Source organism: Rattus norvegicus, chromosome 3 (assembly GCF_036323735.1).
Source record: "Rattus norvegicus strain BN/NHsdMcwi chromosome 3, GRCr8, whole genome shotgun sequence".
Lineage (NCBI taxonomy): Eukaryota > Metazoa > Chordata > Mammalia > Rodentia > Muridae > Rattus > Rattus norvegicus.
The window spans coordinates 181,439,389-181,455,420 of NC_086021.1; the positions used below are offsets into that span (position 1 = coordinate 181,439,389).

A 16,032-nucleotide genomic window follows, 5' to 3' on the forward strand; every position below is an offset into this window, starting at 1 on the left:
AAAAGCAACAAATGCCCTTAACTTCAGGAAATCAAAGTATGCCATAATATACAGTATCCCACTGTATCTTAGTAAAATCAGTCCTTCCTCAGAATCTCTAGCGTATCGTTCCCCTTCCTTGTTCCCTAGACACAAATCCGCCATGCCCCAGGCCCTTGCTGCTGCTGTTTCCTCTGAACTCTCTTCCTGAGATCTGCCAGTGATTAGGTTCTTAAGGACCCCGCCATTTCCACCTCATGGTTGCATCCATTCCCAGTCTCCCTGTCACCTGCTGTATCCATTCTCTGCCTCCCTGTCTGCAGCTGTATCCATTCCCAGCCTCCCTGTCTACAGTTGCACCCATTCCCATCTGCCTCACCTCACCACACCCCTTATTGATGATGTACCCACATTTCTGTTCATTTGATCCCCACCGGTATCTTCCATGAGAAAGCAATACGTGGTGGTTAAAACTAGTCAACTGAGATCCGGTCGTCGAACCATGGAGTGATTGATGCTCAAGTCCAGCATGGTGGGTCCCAACTTTAATCCCGGCACTGGGGAGGCAGAAGCAGGCAGATCTCTGAATTCCAGGTTAGTCTGACCTATATGGTGAGACCCTGTCTCAAGCAAGCAAACAGACAAGGTACATGGCCAAGTTCAACCGAGACACTCCAATCTCCCGGAAGGCCTCGTGTTCTGGTGAGTGTATTAGTCCTCTCTGCTTACCAGACAGCCAGGATAGCGAACTTGGCACGTTCCAGATTAAAGTGAGAGACTCTGTCTCAAGAAACAAAGTGGAGAGTAACTGAAGGGGACAGCCAAGCTTGACCAGTAGCCTTCACACACATGCACACACATTCACACACACACACACACACACACACACTCACACAGTCACACATACACTCACATGCATGCAAACACGCAGGTACACATGTGTCCGTCTACCCCTAGGAGAGGCATTCTCAACAGGTCTAGCCTTATGATCGGCATCCTTCCATTGACCTGGTCAGTCTTTGGAGCAGCCTGAGGGAAGCTTGGCACTGCATCCCAGCAGCGTTTCTCGGTCTCAGCAACATAGACATCACTCTGGAGCCATATCCTTCTCTGCAGCCAGGTATCCTATGCAAGGCAGAGTGTGGAGCAACAGCCCTGGCATCTGTGCGCCCCCCCCCCCACACACACTCAAGATCCCAGGAGCACCATAATGTTATGTGGCATGTGATCATTATAGCTCCAGATGTTGCCAAATGCCCCTGGAGGGCCAGGTCACCCCAGATGAGAACCACTGTGTGGATCCTTCTCTCATCTGCTTCTTTCCTCGTGATGCCAGGCAGAGGCTGCATCCTGTGGGGGTCTGGCTCTGTGCACACTGTCAAGGCGACACGTGTGCATTTCAGCCACTGCCCCTAGAAAAGACTGCATTTGGTCAAACAACCCCTTAGTTCAAGAGGCCAGTGGTTGTGTCACTTTGGCTGAGAACTACTGTACTCAGCCACCTAGCACACGTGCTGAAGGTCCTCAATAAAGCTCCCAGACCTTGTAGGATTCTCCGCCAGGAAACTTGAGCCACCGAATAATCTGTTAGTTTATCTCCCAGGCTCTAAGCTAAGCTAGGAATGCCCTGCTGGTAAGAGAACTACAAATTCAACAGATGTAAGTGACAAACACCTCAACTCCTCCTTCGGAATTTGGTTTCGGGTCTCCAAATTCAGTGTTTGAATCCTGTGTCTTCCACTGCTGCATGATTCTGACGGGAGTTCACTCATTGGGCACTTACCTTTTGCAGCTCAGTTCAGGGCTAGCTTTTAAGGAAAAGAAGGAAAGGGCTGGTTATGGCTCAGCGGTAGAAGACTTGCCTTACATGAGCAAAGCTCTACATTCTGAAACAGTGAGCCCCAAGGCAGTGAGAGACTGCCAAGAAAAACCAAAGGGCATAGTGACTGGAGAACAGCTGAGATTGCTCTCTGGTCTCTACGTTTACCTGAATACACGCAGACACATTCACTATGCACACATGCAGACACACTCACTATGCACACATGCAGACACATTCACACACTCACTATGCACACATGCAGACACTCACACACTCACTATGCACACATGCAGACACACTCACACACTCACTATGCACACATGCAGACACACTCACACACTCACTATGCGCACATGCAGACACACTCACACACTCACTATGCGCACATGCAGACACACTCACACACTCACTATGCACACATGCAGACACATTCACTATGCATACATGCACACACACTCACTAGCACACATGCATACATTCACTAGCACACATGCAGACACACTCACACACTCACTATGCACACATGCAGACACTCACACACTCACTATGCGCACATGCAGACACATTCACTATGCACACATGCAGACACATTCACTATGTACACATGCAGACACACTCACACACTCACCATGCACACATGCAGACACTCACACACTCACTATGCACACATGCAGACACACTCACACACTCACTATGCACACATGCAGACACACTCACACACTCACTATGCACACATGCAGACACATTCACTATGCATACATGCACACACACTCACTAGCACACATGCATACATTCACTAGCACACATGCAGACACACTCACTATGCACGGGCAAAGGAAATCAGTGTGAAAGCTCTGTATAGTAGTTGACACACCGTTAGTGCAAAGCAAGTGCTCGCTCCTCTATCTAAGATCGGTTGTGAGCATCCTCCTCTGAAGACCAGTATCTCTCAAAAGAGAATGTCAACCTCCAGCTCCCTGACCCAACACCAAGAGGCGCTGCCAAGTGGGAGACCAACAGCTATTATAATGTTTTATCATTAACTTCAGTATCAGTCATAGAGCAAGGTGGGTGAGCTGTCTTCTGTGTCTAGACTTAGGATCATGAAACGACTCAGTGGTGTTCATTTATTACTTATTTATCAAGAAAAGGCCTCACTATGTGACCTTGGCTGGCTGCAGCTCACTGTGTGCACCGTGCTGGCCTAAGCACATGGAGATCTGCCTGCTTCTGCCACTCCTACCCCTACCCTCACCACCCCTCCGCCCCGAGTGCTGGAATTCATTGGGGTGGGGCTTGCTTGGTGAGGCTGAGACCTGGAGGAAAGACAAGGAGAGGTTTAGGGGTCATGAGGAGAGGAAAGGACTCCTCACCCCACAGTAACGATGAAATGTCTTGATGGAAGAATTTTGACATAGCTAACAAAAAAGTTACTGTGTAGATCGCCTGCTTAGAGAGACAATGTTCTTTTAAACTCGTGTGTGTGTGTGTGTGTGTGTGTGTGTGTGTGTGTGTGTGCACGAATGCTTGCATGGCACATGTGTGGAGGCCAGAGAACAACCTGTGGGAGTCGGTTCTCTCTCCCTACTATGTGGGTCCAGGGATTTGAACTCAGATCAGCAGGCTTGGCAGCAAGCCCCTTTCCTCAGTAAGCCATCTCAACAGCCCCTTTTGTGCACAGCAAAGGTTTGCTGATGTTTCTTCTCTGCAGTGCTGTGCACAGGGTCCTATCGCACCGTGATGATTTCTCCCTGCTGACAGCTGAATGTGGGTGGAGAATGAGGCTGACACTGTGAGCTGCTCAACTGAAGTGGATTCTCCACACACAGCGCCCCACTACCAGCTCCCTGTTCTGAGCCCTGTGGAACACAGACTCTTGGCCCTGCCAGGTTCTCCACTCTACTTTTTCCTCTTGTTTGTTACGCTGGCTCCCTAGAGTGGCCAGGTCCTAGAAGGGTTGTCACGAGAAAATACAAGAACATTGTCACAGATGGCCGGTCCTTAGGGACAAGGACCGTGGGAGTGCCTCTGAAGGACTCCATTTATCAGGTAAGAGGCTGTTTGCCCCACCCCTAAATTATGACAAGGGTGTTGAGTAACAGGACATTGGGAGCTGGGGTTCAAGAGAAGTGGGGACCAGACCCAGCTCTGGGCCTGCGTGATGTTGTTTTTGATCAACTGTTTTATCATTGACGGCTATTTCAGAGATGGCAGAACCGGATATGACTGGTGGCTTTCAACCCTCATCCTTGTCCTTATCCCTTGTAGACTCGGAGGACACAGACACCACACCACTGCCTGTCCCCCCTGCACCAGCCCCAATTTGCCTGCCTGAGATATACCTAACTCACCAGTGCCTTCCAATTCTTGTCCAAAGCAGCTACGCCTTTGGCCCCAGGCAGCACAGAAACCCCATGTAACTGTACCGATCAGGCCAGAAATAAAGGTGCCCTGTGAGCTTGAGGCCAGCCTGGGCTACAGAGCAAGGCTCTGTCTCAAATAACAAAAAACGAAAACAAAACAAAACAACCAAACAAGCAAAACCAGAGAGGCTCTCCCTGCTGGGCCACTGGCTATCGAGTCCTATGGGACACCCAGGTGGTAGGGATGAGTCTCACTGGTCTGAGGACTCAGACAACATCCATCATCCGTGAAGACACAGAAGGGAGAAGAGAGACTGCTGCTTCTAGCATTTGAGTTAGTGTCAGTCATACACTTTGTGTGAGCAAGCTAGTCAGTGCGCTAGTCAGTGTTGGTCACCTGTAGCCGCCAGGATCCTGACATTCAGAGACAAGCTATGTTATTTTGTTCAGAGGCCAAAATCGTGGGGAGGATGGGGGGTAGGGAGGACCCAGATGCACAGAGAACAGGGCTCCATGACTGAGAAGACTTAGGGCTCTGACCACTAGGGAGCCACCGCAGCTTGTCTTGCTATGGGGTTTATGCGTTTGCAGAATGAATTCCCTATACGTGAGCTCCCACAGTAGATGATGGGTGTGACTTGTGGTCTGCTATCCTCTTACACGAGGAGTGAAAGGAAACCGAGTGCCAGCAACACGCTCTCTCTTTCAAAGCCTGTCCAGGGTGAGTCCCACCCTCTCTCTCTTACGTGTCTCTTTCCCCTCTCCCTTGTCCCTGCTTAAACCCATGTTAAAACCTTTCCTTAGGGTTGGAGGGATGGCTTAACTAGTAAGAGCACTGACCGCTCTTGCAAATTATTGTTCAGACCCCCATTCCAAGCAACTCAAAATGGCCTGTATAGACCTAGGGCCCCCTTCTGGCCTCCTCAGGTACCTACGGAATGCACACAAACACACACACACACACACACACACACACACACACACGTACACGCAAATGCACGCACACGCACACACGCACATGCACGCACATGCACGCACATGCACACACATGCACACACACACGCACATGCACACACACGCACACACGCACACACACGCACACACACACGGACATGCACATGGACACACAATGCACATGCACACACACATGCACACACACACGCACACACACACATGCACACACACATGCACATGCCCATGCACACCACATATGCACCGAATCTTGTTTCTTCATACACTTCCAATACCGACTCCCCCCACAGGAATTCTTTTCTGGGGCATTTAAGTCAAGAACCCCAGTTTCACATGAGTGTTGGTTTCTAAGGAGACCCAGGAGTGCCACAGACAGCAGCGTGGGTCCCTTAGCTTCAGCCGAGAGGAGATTAGTTGTTCTCACCACTTACCTTCGGAATGAGACCATAAGGTGATTTCAGAAGCAAACTTAGAAGCTCTGCCAAACCGAGCATCTCCATGAGCCCAGCAGATGGGAGGCTGAATAGGAGCAAGAGCTGTAGGCTCAGGGCTAGCCTAGGCTACACAATAAGACCCTGTCAAATCGGTCAGCCATGTCAGGGAATCACTGTTCAACAGGTTGTAAGGCAGAGACTATGTGGCCTGACCGTGAACAACGTGTGTAACCTTTACTTGTGACATTCTCAGAAGCTTCCAGATTTAAAGCTAAGGAAGGAGGGAGGCCCAGGTCAAAGGTCACATACACTCTTGGCCATTAGCCGTGGTTCAGTACTATTTCAACATGCTTGTGTGAGGTAGCATGATGGTTCCCGCCTGGAATCCCAGCACTTGGGAGGCAGGGGACGGAAGACTACTACAAAGTCAAGGCCAGCCTAGGCTAGACAGACCTCGTCTCATAGAAACAAACAAAGGGGGCCAGGGATGTAACTCGGGTGAGCACTTGCTTATCGTGTACGAACCCCGGTTGATTCCCCAGCACTAAATTAAAAAATGTAAAAGGCAAGATACACAGAGATGCTTTTACTTACCGTGTGAGACCAAAATACACGCCGGGAATCACCCCCAGATTTTCCAGTACACTGCACCCTTGTCTCCCCTTGGGTGACTCCAGGATTGCTGAAAGTACACAGTCTGTTCTGGGTGCAACCCCAGGAGACACTAGTGCTAGGATGGCACGATCTCTAGGAAAACAATCATCACAGCAAGTTTTTGCTAGACAAATTAGAGTGCTTGACCCTCAGCCAGCAAAGGCTTCAATCAGATAACCTAGCGGTGCCTTGTGAACCTTCCATCTCCCCACCGCCTGCCTCGTCTAGATGGTTAAATTCCTAGGAACAGACATGCTTAACTTTCATAGGAAGCAGCATCTCAAGGGCCTGTAGACTGATACACTGATACATGTAGCAAGTGGCTGTGAGGGTGCTACAGAGGTTGTCCGGGTAACTTTTGTAGGCAGCTGCATCTCAAGGGCCTGTGGACTGATACATGTAGCAAGTGGCTGTGAGGGTGCTACAGAGGTTGTGGGGGGGTGGGGGGGAGAAGGGATGAGGGGACCTCTGCACCTGAAACAAAAGAAAATCTCCCCTAGCTCCATAAAAATCTTCTGCGAAACGCACACATCAGGAGCGCTGTGAACATGGATTCAGTCTTTAGGGAAAGATATCTAACTTCAAAGGGGACCCCAAAACTCACAAGAAGTGCCCAGACAGACTGCTGACTCATTTTGGAACAAATGACCTCACCTAGAAAGTAGCAGACTTCCTCACTACCTGATTGTCCTGTGAGCAAGTCTGTGGTACATTTTCTTAGAGAATGATTGATGTTGGAGGGCCCAGAACATACACTAGTAGCTTTCCTACACAGCCAGACTCACTAAACTAGTGACCTATAACCATTATTTTGTCAATTAAATTGATCTAGAATCATCTAGGAAGAGAAAGTCTCAATGAGGAACTGTCCAAATCAAGTTGGTCTGTGGGAAATTCTGTTAATTGGTGTGGGAGCATCTGCCCAAAGTGGGCGGCACCATTCCCTAGGTATGCTTAATGGATTATAGAGGAGGGGAAATGAGATGACAAACATGCATTTGCTCATTCTCTCTCTGCTCTTGATTGGATGTGACGAGCTACTTCAAGTTGTTGCTGCCCTGACTTCCCTACAATGATGGACTGCAACCTGGAATTATAAGCCAAATCAACCCTTTCTCTCTTAAGTTGCTTAGCCAAGGGGTTTTGTTGTAGCAACAGAAAGAAAACTAGAACTACTCCATATCTGTAGGGAAGTTATGGCAAGAGGGAGGCTCTGTAGCAGCAGAGGCGTGAGGCTGCTGGCTCATATCTCAGCAGACCAGGAGGCAGAGAGGACAGGAAGTGGAGCCAGGCTCACACTCTGTGGACTCACTTCCTCCGGTTAGGTCCCACCTCCAAAAGGTTTCACAGCCTTCCAGAACAGCACCATCAGCTGGGGCTCAAGTGTCCAAACATAAAAAGCACGTGGAGAGCATTTCGCCACATCCACACCCTGATAGAACAGGAGACGGTCAGAATCCATCAACCATCCTTCCCTCTTCCTAGGACCTTCTCACACTAGAACTGTGCTGAGGAGGGTGGACCCTTCTTCTTCCAAATCCGCACCTCCTCTGAGCATGTCTGAGGCGCATGAACAGTTGAGACCTCAAGACTGCCCATTTAATTCATTCGAATGGCTTCACAATGGTGTGCAGAGCTGGCCATCAGATTTAGAGAGAAGTCAACCCTGTAAACTGCCTTTCCCCAGCACGAGGCAGGCAATTTCTGTCTCTTCATCAAGAAAACCTGGTATGGTCGAGATTCCTGGGAGACGCCTTCACTTCCTGCATCGCCTAGCACCCGCTAACTTACTTTGCTAGTCCTTACTGCCGGCTTCATTAAGCGCCATCAGTCATGGGCTGGATCAGTCAGTAATGGGCCTGATTTGCAAGCACACGGACCTGATTCGATCCCTGGAGACTTGGATATGGTGGTGTGTGCTTATAATCACAGTGCTATAGAGGTGGGAACGGGTAGATCCTCATGCCTGCTGGCCAGCCGACCTGATCTACAGTGAATTCCTCGGACCCCTATACATAAGTGTGTTGGGGCACAAGTGCATGCAAATACATACAGAGAGAGAGAGAGAGAGAGAGAGAGAGAGAGAGAGAGAGAGGGAGGGAGGGAGGGAGGGAGGGAGAGAGAGAGAGAGAGAGAGAGAGAGAGAGAGAGAGAGAGAGAGAGATATCCAGGGGACTGGGCCTGGCACTCTGAGTTTCTAACAAGTGCTGGCTTCGCAATGATGCCCTAGGCCAAGACTCATCATTCTTGACCAATCGAGGCCTCCGCTGTGGGAGATATGAGAGCCAGATGGGACAATTTCTCGCAGCTGAAAATCAATCACAGCGAGGGTGGCTTCCTTGCAAAGCAAAATGTATTGACCGGGTGTCTCAAAGCCAAAGGAGATGGCCTCGGGAAATCCAAAGGTTCGAGATTAAATGACATTGTTTTGATCTGTCCTTCTTGGGGAATTATCTTCATCGTCTTTCCTTCAACTTTCAGGAGCATCTGTCTATGTGGTAGCAGCCTGTCTGAGGTAAAATGAAGCAAACGAGTTACCGGCATTCCAGGCGTGCATGTGACTCACCAGCACAGCCCCTCCGTTGAGTCATTTATTCTAGATGACTCTGTAGGTTATAAAAAAGCATCAGAAAAAAAGAGAAAAAAAAAAAAAACAGAAGGGGTGAAAACAAGCCAGCTGGAAGGCAAAGGAGCCTTCTCTTAGTAACAACCCCAACCCTCCCAGGGAAGCAAGTTCAAGGTCACCCTCAGCCACTTACCACGGTTAAGGGCAATCTGGGCTATATGAGACCCTTTATAGATTTTTTAAGAAAATACAAGCAAATTGTGTGGTACTTTCTAAAGCCAGTAAGAAACAAGAGCTCATGCCACACACTGAGGAGCAAAGACATCATTACCACATTCCCTTTTTACTTCAGTCGAACTCTGACAACTTCAACTTACTTGAGACTGAGTCAAGATCCTTCCAGTTGGAAAGAGGAATTCTTTTTTTTTTTTAATAAGGTTTTCTTTCTTTCTTTTTTTTTTCCCATCCTTATTAACTTGAGTATTTCTTATTTACATTTCGAGTGTTATTCCCTTTCCCGGTTTCCGGGCTAACATCCCCCTCCCTCCTCCCCTTCCTTATGGGTGTTCCCCTCCCCACCCTCCCCCCCATTGCCGCCCTCCCCCCATAGTCTAGTTCACTGGGGGTTCAGTCTTAGCAGGACCCAGGGCTTCCCCTTCCACTGGTGCTCTTACTAGGCTATTCATTGCTACCTATGAGGTCAGAGTCCAGGGTCAGTCCATGTATAGTCTTTGGGTAGTGGCTTAGTCCCTGGAAGCTCTGGTTGCTTGGCATTGTTGTTCATATGGGGTCTCAAGCCCCTTCAAGCTCTTCCAGTCCTTTCTCTGATTCCTTCAATGGGGTCCTATTCTCAGTTCAGTGGTTTGCTGCTGGCATTCGCCTCTGTATTTGCTGTATTCTGGCTGTGTCTCTCAGGAGAGATCTACATGCGGTTCCTGTCGGCCTGCACTTCTTTGCTTCATCCATCTTGTCTAATTGGGTGGCTGTATATGTATGGGCCGCATGTGGGGCAGACTCTGAATGGGCGTTCCTTCTGCCTGGAAAGAGGAATTCTTTCCGCACTCTGTTTCTAAGGCCTCATGCTATGTCATCCAGTGTTTCCTCTAGGTCCCAAGATGCCTTTCTCTCCTTTGTCTTCTTCCTCGTACAGGTCCCTCACACTTGGGAAAAGGTGGATGAGATGTGTTCCCCTGACACCCACTCAATCTCATGCACCCATTCCGACCTGCTTCGCCCACAGAGTACCCACGGGTTTGAACACTTGGTTTCCAGCTTTTATCTCTCCTTCTCCCCTCCTCTCCCCTACCCTGTCCCCCTTCCCCATATTCCCCTCCCACTTTCTCTCTCGTTCCCTCTCACCTGGTCCATCCTGATGAGAACTGAAGTGTTCTGTTCCCACTACCCCAGCTGGAACCACTCCTGCCACCATCCCCTTCCCCACCGTGGTGGACTGCTCCCTCAAAGTGTGACACAGAACAAACTCCTCCTTAAGACGTTCCTTGCCTGGAATTTAGTCAGCAAGAAGAAAGATAGCTGATGGAGTGCCCAAGGACATTGAACGCTGTCAGCACACCAGCCTCGGCAGAAAACCAGAGACCCTATCCCAGACTTCCCTATCACAGGCCTTGTAGAAATCGTCAAATGGAAATCACACTTCAGGACAGTTAGCCTGCCTCGCCTTCCTCTCTCTGAACCAATTGCTGTGGCTGGCCTGTTCTCTGAGTCCTGGGCAAACATGGACCAGGAGAGCCAGAGAGGAAACCTGCAGAAGACGACCAGTGATGCTTTCAAAATAAAGTGAGCATCCAGACGCAGTTCCCATCTCTCCCATTTTACATTCTCTTCCAAAACCTCTTCCTACGTGGCTCTTTTCACACAAACCACCCACCCAATTCTTTCAGGCTGCAGGCTTCCTTCACTTTCTCTAAAACATCGCCAGTGATTCCTAGATAGCAAGCAGATGCATCCATTTCACTTATCTCTTTTTTTTAAGCGAAGACATATAGATTTACTAAAGAAAAGAGAGGAAGAGGCTCCAAGGTAGAACAGCCCCAGCAAACCATTCCAAAAGATTGGAATGTCTTTAAAAGATTCTATGCAAAGTCGCAGACAGTGCCTGGCTATTGTAATGCTTGGGTTTTCTGATCCCTTGGGACATTTAAGGGCTTGCATAAGCTCATTTGCAAAGTGGCTTGCTTCTCCTTCCTAGTTTATTCCTTGGTTTCACGCTCTGGAGGAAAGCTTCAGCAGGCACTCTTCAGAACAGTCAAGTGGATATCATCACAGACCTGAAAAATGCAAATTAAAAGAATCTTACAACTTAAAACAGTCCTATACCATATAAAAAAAGAATCTCTCATTTCACCAAAGATCACATCCATCTTAAAACTCTCTTCACACGCCACCCAGTCAGGACGGTGATACAAATCAGCACTTCCCTAATATTCTGTCCGTGTCCTAGTAACTCCTTCCTGTTCCTAAGAGCCAAGAGGTAAAAAGACAGTTGTCCGATGACTGGCATAGGAGGAAACAAAATTAGCAAAGCCATAAGTGGAATTTTATTTAACAAGAAAAGAAAAAAAAAAAACAAACTAACCAAAAAAACTAACTAGTGTGACAGGACCAAGTTCCCTCCATCTGGTCTTAGCTGGAGCCATCTTCGACTTAATCTGAAACTGACACTTCCTTTTCTACCTGTGGGAAGGTACCCAACTCAGTTCTATAACCTGGGGGGTCCAATGCCCCAGCTAACTGCATGCAACTGCATGCATTTGGCTTCTGTTAAACTGCTTGCTTGCTTTACTTCCCTGCTACTCCCAACCAGGATGATCACAGCTTTCCTGTGATCTTTGCCTTCAGAGATGTCCTGTAAAATGTACTCAAGGCTGCTCTGTGAGAAGTGTTTCTCTCCTGGCGGTGTCCAGCCACTAATAGACTCTCAATTCAGATTATGGTCATGCGAACTGGTCTTTGGGTCTCTCCCCAACAACACTAGAAGCCAGAAAGATGGTTCAGTGGTTAAGAGAACATACTGCTCTTACAAGAGTTACAAGGACTCGAGTTCAGTACCCGTGTCTGACAGCTCACAGACCCCTGTAACTCCAGCTGCAGGGCATCTGATGCCCTCTGCGGGCCACCAAGGGCCCCCACATGCACATATACATAATGCTCTCAATAAAATGAGTTGGGTTTTTTTTTAATACGTTTCTGAGGGGTGAACCTAAAACCCAGTACACTAAGTGATTCCCTTCCTTGGGAGTTTCTAGAAAAGGTGATCACATACAGAGAAAGTAGGTCAGTGGCTGTCTGGACCTGGGTAGGAATTAGGTCAGTGATAAACAGACAAAAGGGACCTTTGGTGGTGATGAAAATGTCCTAAAAACTGGATGTGGATATGGTGGCCTAACTCAATAAATCTATTAAAGATCATTGCTTATGCACTTAAAATTCACGGATTTTATAGTAATATGCATCAATCACATTGCTTACAAAGGTCAAAGTTTACGATGAATAGACCAGAAACGAAATGAGACACTCGTGGTCCCAGGATGCAACAGCCTGCCTCACTTCCCCAAACCACGAGGAAGCCCAGGGCACCTCAGACACTGTAGTTCTAGATAAGGAAGGAAGCTCCCATTCTGTGCACACCCATCTGCAAGGGCCCAGCACTTCGACAACAGCAAGTCCTTATCAAAATGGCCCAGCACCACACCCCCTCATGGGCCAGGCTGTATAAACTTAGCCATATATACAACAGCATTCCAAGGTCCAGACCATAGCTCAGTCTCCCTCTGGGCAACTTAGAATCACAAGTTCCATCTATACCTGGTTCAAGGGCTAGAGGTGTAACTCGGTGGTAAAGCATTTGGGTAGCATTCATGAAGGTCTGGGTTCAATCTGCAGTGCAAAAGGGAGAAATATACCTCTCTCTCTCTCTCTCTCTCTCTCTCTCTCTCTCTCTCTCTCTCTCTCTCTCTCTCTACCTGTGTTTCTATGCTAGACCCAGTCCCAGGGCTTGTATCATTGGCCCCTTCTGTAGGTCACCAGATAAAAAGGGGTCAACCCTAATTTTCAGATAAACAACCTTTAATTTTCATGTAAAAGCAAGTCCCTTACTTACATAGGACATATTTACATTAAAAATGCCCCTGCAGGTCAAAGGACAATCTAGGGTTGGTTTTCTCCTTCCACCTCTACTGACATCCAGGGATCAAACCTAGTCAGGCTTGCACGGCCCTGCCTGTATTCTAAAAGCTGGAAAAGCCTTGGGATACCCAGGAAAGTCCTCCCTCCCCCTCCCCCTCCACCCTACCATGGAGGGCCCCTTACCTCACACTGATAGCCTAAAAAAAACTTCAAAGAAGAAAGAATGTCTTTGTGCGTTTTTTTCTTATTTTGCTAGGGAAAAAAGTATCATTTCCCCCCCAGTGCGCCCTTTGTTCAAAAAGTACCTAGTGGTAGTGTTGTTCATGATACCTGAGGGTTTCTTGTGGAGTTGCTATGTGTCTCTAACCACAGGCTTCCAAAAGCAGATTTAATCTTCCTGTTTGCCAGAGAAAAACAAGCCTCGGAATGTCAACGAACCTCTCAGGACTGGGTGTGCAGTTTGTATTTTTTAGATGTGTTCTAACAGAATACTCGGTGAGGATGTATTACATATAGGATATAATGTGTAGGGTATATTCTATATATAGGACATATTGTACATAGGATATACTGTGTAGGGTGTTATATATGTTCGTATGTATGTGTGTATATGCATATGGCACATGGTGTGTGATTTATCATATAGGACATAAATCAGGTGAGTTATATATAGGATATACTACATATAGGACATAGCATGTCCTATATTATAAGGAAGCATTTGCCCTCCATACAAATGTATAAATACTCCTTGTATTCCATTCCATAGTGTAGAAAGGACTCTGTACATGCACATTGTGAGTAGCTCATCAAACCCACACCGCTAATGAATTTGTTGTGAGTTAACTCTCCGGCACAGGCGGCCGGCACCTGGCAGAACACAGAACCGATAGACCAGCATATACTAAACAAACCCACCAACCCTGGGAATGTCCTATCCCGCTATATGGAGAGGCAATGATGAGGGAGATGGAGAGGTAGGAGGATGAGGCTGGCCAGCTAACCAGAGGGGCAGGACTGAGCTCCGGAAAGGCGGGGATCCGGAGGCGGAGCTCCGGGGTGGGTCTCCGGAAGGGCGGGGGCTCCGGAAGGGCGGGGCTCCGGAAGGGCGGGGGCTCCGGAAGGGCGGGGCTCCGGAAGGGCGGGGCTCTGGGGGCGGGGCTCCAGAAGGGCGGAGCTCCTAAGGGACTGATCACTTTTGTCTCCTCCTCCTTGAATAACCCACTGGCTAAAGTTGAAACATAAAGGGGTCATCTATGGTGTGAGCCTGTTGCCTTCCCAGACACTGGATTATGAATAAAACACAATTTAACGACTCGGTTCTTGTCTCTGCTCATTGAAATCGATGGAAACAAACAGCAGGAACCTTGGTGTTCTGGTTTCAATGCTATGGCGAGGTCAGTCAGGATGGTGACAGACAGAAAGACAGAAAGTGACACAGAGAGAAATAATTCCTGCCGAGGCATTAGTGGGCACCAAGCACAACTCCACATCTTCAAACGCACTATCTTACTTGATTCTGTTCTTACGTAAATCGCGTTCCCCTCCCAAAGGTAGAAAGTGCCTAATATGTCCTTTTACAGATAGAAAAACCGAGACACCAAACAGCTAAGTATCTGTGCCCAAAACAAGCAACTACCCTTAAAGACCATGGATTCTAAAAGTCACCTGTGTACCTATTGTCACCTGTCCTGCCGTTTTCAACAGCTTTTCTTCCTCCACAATCATACCCTACCTCTACTTAAAGCCTACCAGCATGTCACTGTGAAAACAGAATGAAATCAGTTCCCATCAACAGCTTACCCCAGTGCCCAGCACAATGAAGATTCCCAATACATAACACGGCGATCCATAAAGAGGTGTTCCCTGGGCTGCAACCCCAACCGGCCAGGCAACAGGAGCCCACCACTACAATAGTGGACAGCTGTTCTGGCGGTAAAGTAACCAACCGTTTTCTCATTGGATGTAAAACTTGTGCACAGGGTGGGCACTCATGTCTAGTTCTATAAACCTGGCCCTGTAGCCGAGGAGGCCATAGACCCTGGTGGAGAAGTTCCTGATGATGTTTTTTGCTAAATGGATGCCTTAGAAAGGAATGAAGGGGGCTGGAGAGATGGCTCAGTGGTTAAGAGCACTGACTGCTCCTCCAGAGGTCCTGAGTTCAAGTCCCAGCAACCACATGGTGGCTCACAACCATCTGTAATGGGATCTGATGTCCTCTTCTGGTGTGTCTGAAGACAGCTACAGTGTACTCATATAAATAATATAAATAAATCTCTTTTTTTTAAAGAAAGGAATGAAGGGGAAGAGAGGGAAGGAGGAGGGAGAGAGGAAGGCTGGAAGGAAGGAAGGAAGGAAGGAAGGAAGGAAGGAAGGTGTGTTAGTTTTGTTTTTTGTTTTTGTTTTTTTTTTTTTTCTGATATGAACAGACACCATGACCAAGGCAACTCTAATAAGGACAACATTTAATTGGGGCTGGCTTACAGGTTCAGAGGTTCAGCCCAGTATCACCAAGACAGGAACATGGCGGCATCCAGGCAGGCACGGTGCAGGAGGAGCTGAGAGTTCTACATCTCCATCTGAAGGCTGCCGTGTAAAACTGACTTCCAGACAGCTAGGGTGAGGGCCTTAAGCTCACACCCACAGTGATATGCCTACTCCAACAGGGCCACACCTTCTAATGGGGACACTCCCTGGGCCAAGCATTTACAAACCATCACAGAAGGAAGGAGTTTATACGAAGGGCTCAACCACTGGTTCTTGGCTGCTTCTCTGCAAAAACTGTAGAATGGAGCTGTATGCATTCCCTGGTCTACAACCCAAGAGCTGGGTTTCAATAAAGAACGCCAGGCTCCATTAAACCCAGAAGTTACTTAGTCAAGGAGACTGAGCTACGCCAGAGCCTCCAGTGGCTTGCATGATGATCTATCTTGTTCTTACCCTCAGGGTCCCCCACCTTGTGCCCCCCACTTCTCATGTTTCCGTACACTGTAAAATAACCCTGAGAAAGTAGCAGACTTCCTCACTAGTGATTTCAGCTCTGGGATGGCAAATTGTTTGGAGCCAAATCTTACCATTTGGTAATCACTTAATGTA

The 16,032-nt window shown here is 48.2% G+C and overlaps 1 long non-coding RNA gene across 1 annotated transcript; it reads right to left on the minus strand.

The window, feature by feature from the left end:
• Nucleotides 1–10,759: 10,759 nt before the first annotated feature.
• LOC102549927 (uncharacterized) lies at nucleotides 10,760–15,737 on the minus strand. The gene is made up of 2 exons (XR_352945.3): nucleotides 15,421–15,737; nucleotides 10,760–11,078 (listed from the first exon to the last, which is right to left on the minus strand). It is a non-coding gene; the product is annotated as an uncharacterized LOC102549927 (long non-coding RNA).
• Nucleotides 15,738–16,032: the final 295 nt, after the last annotated feature.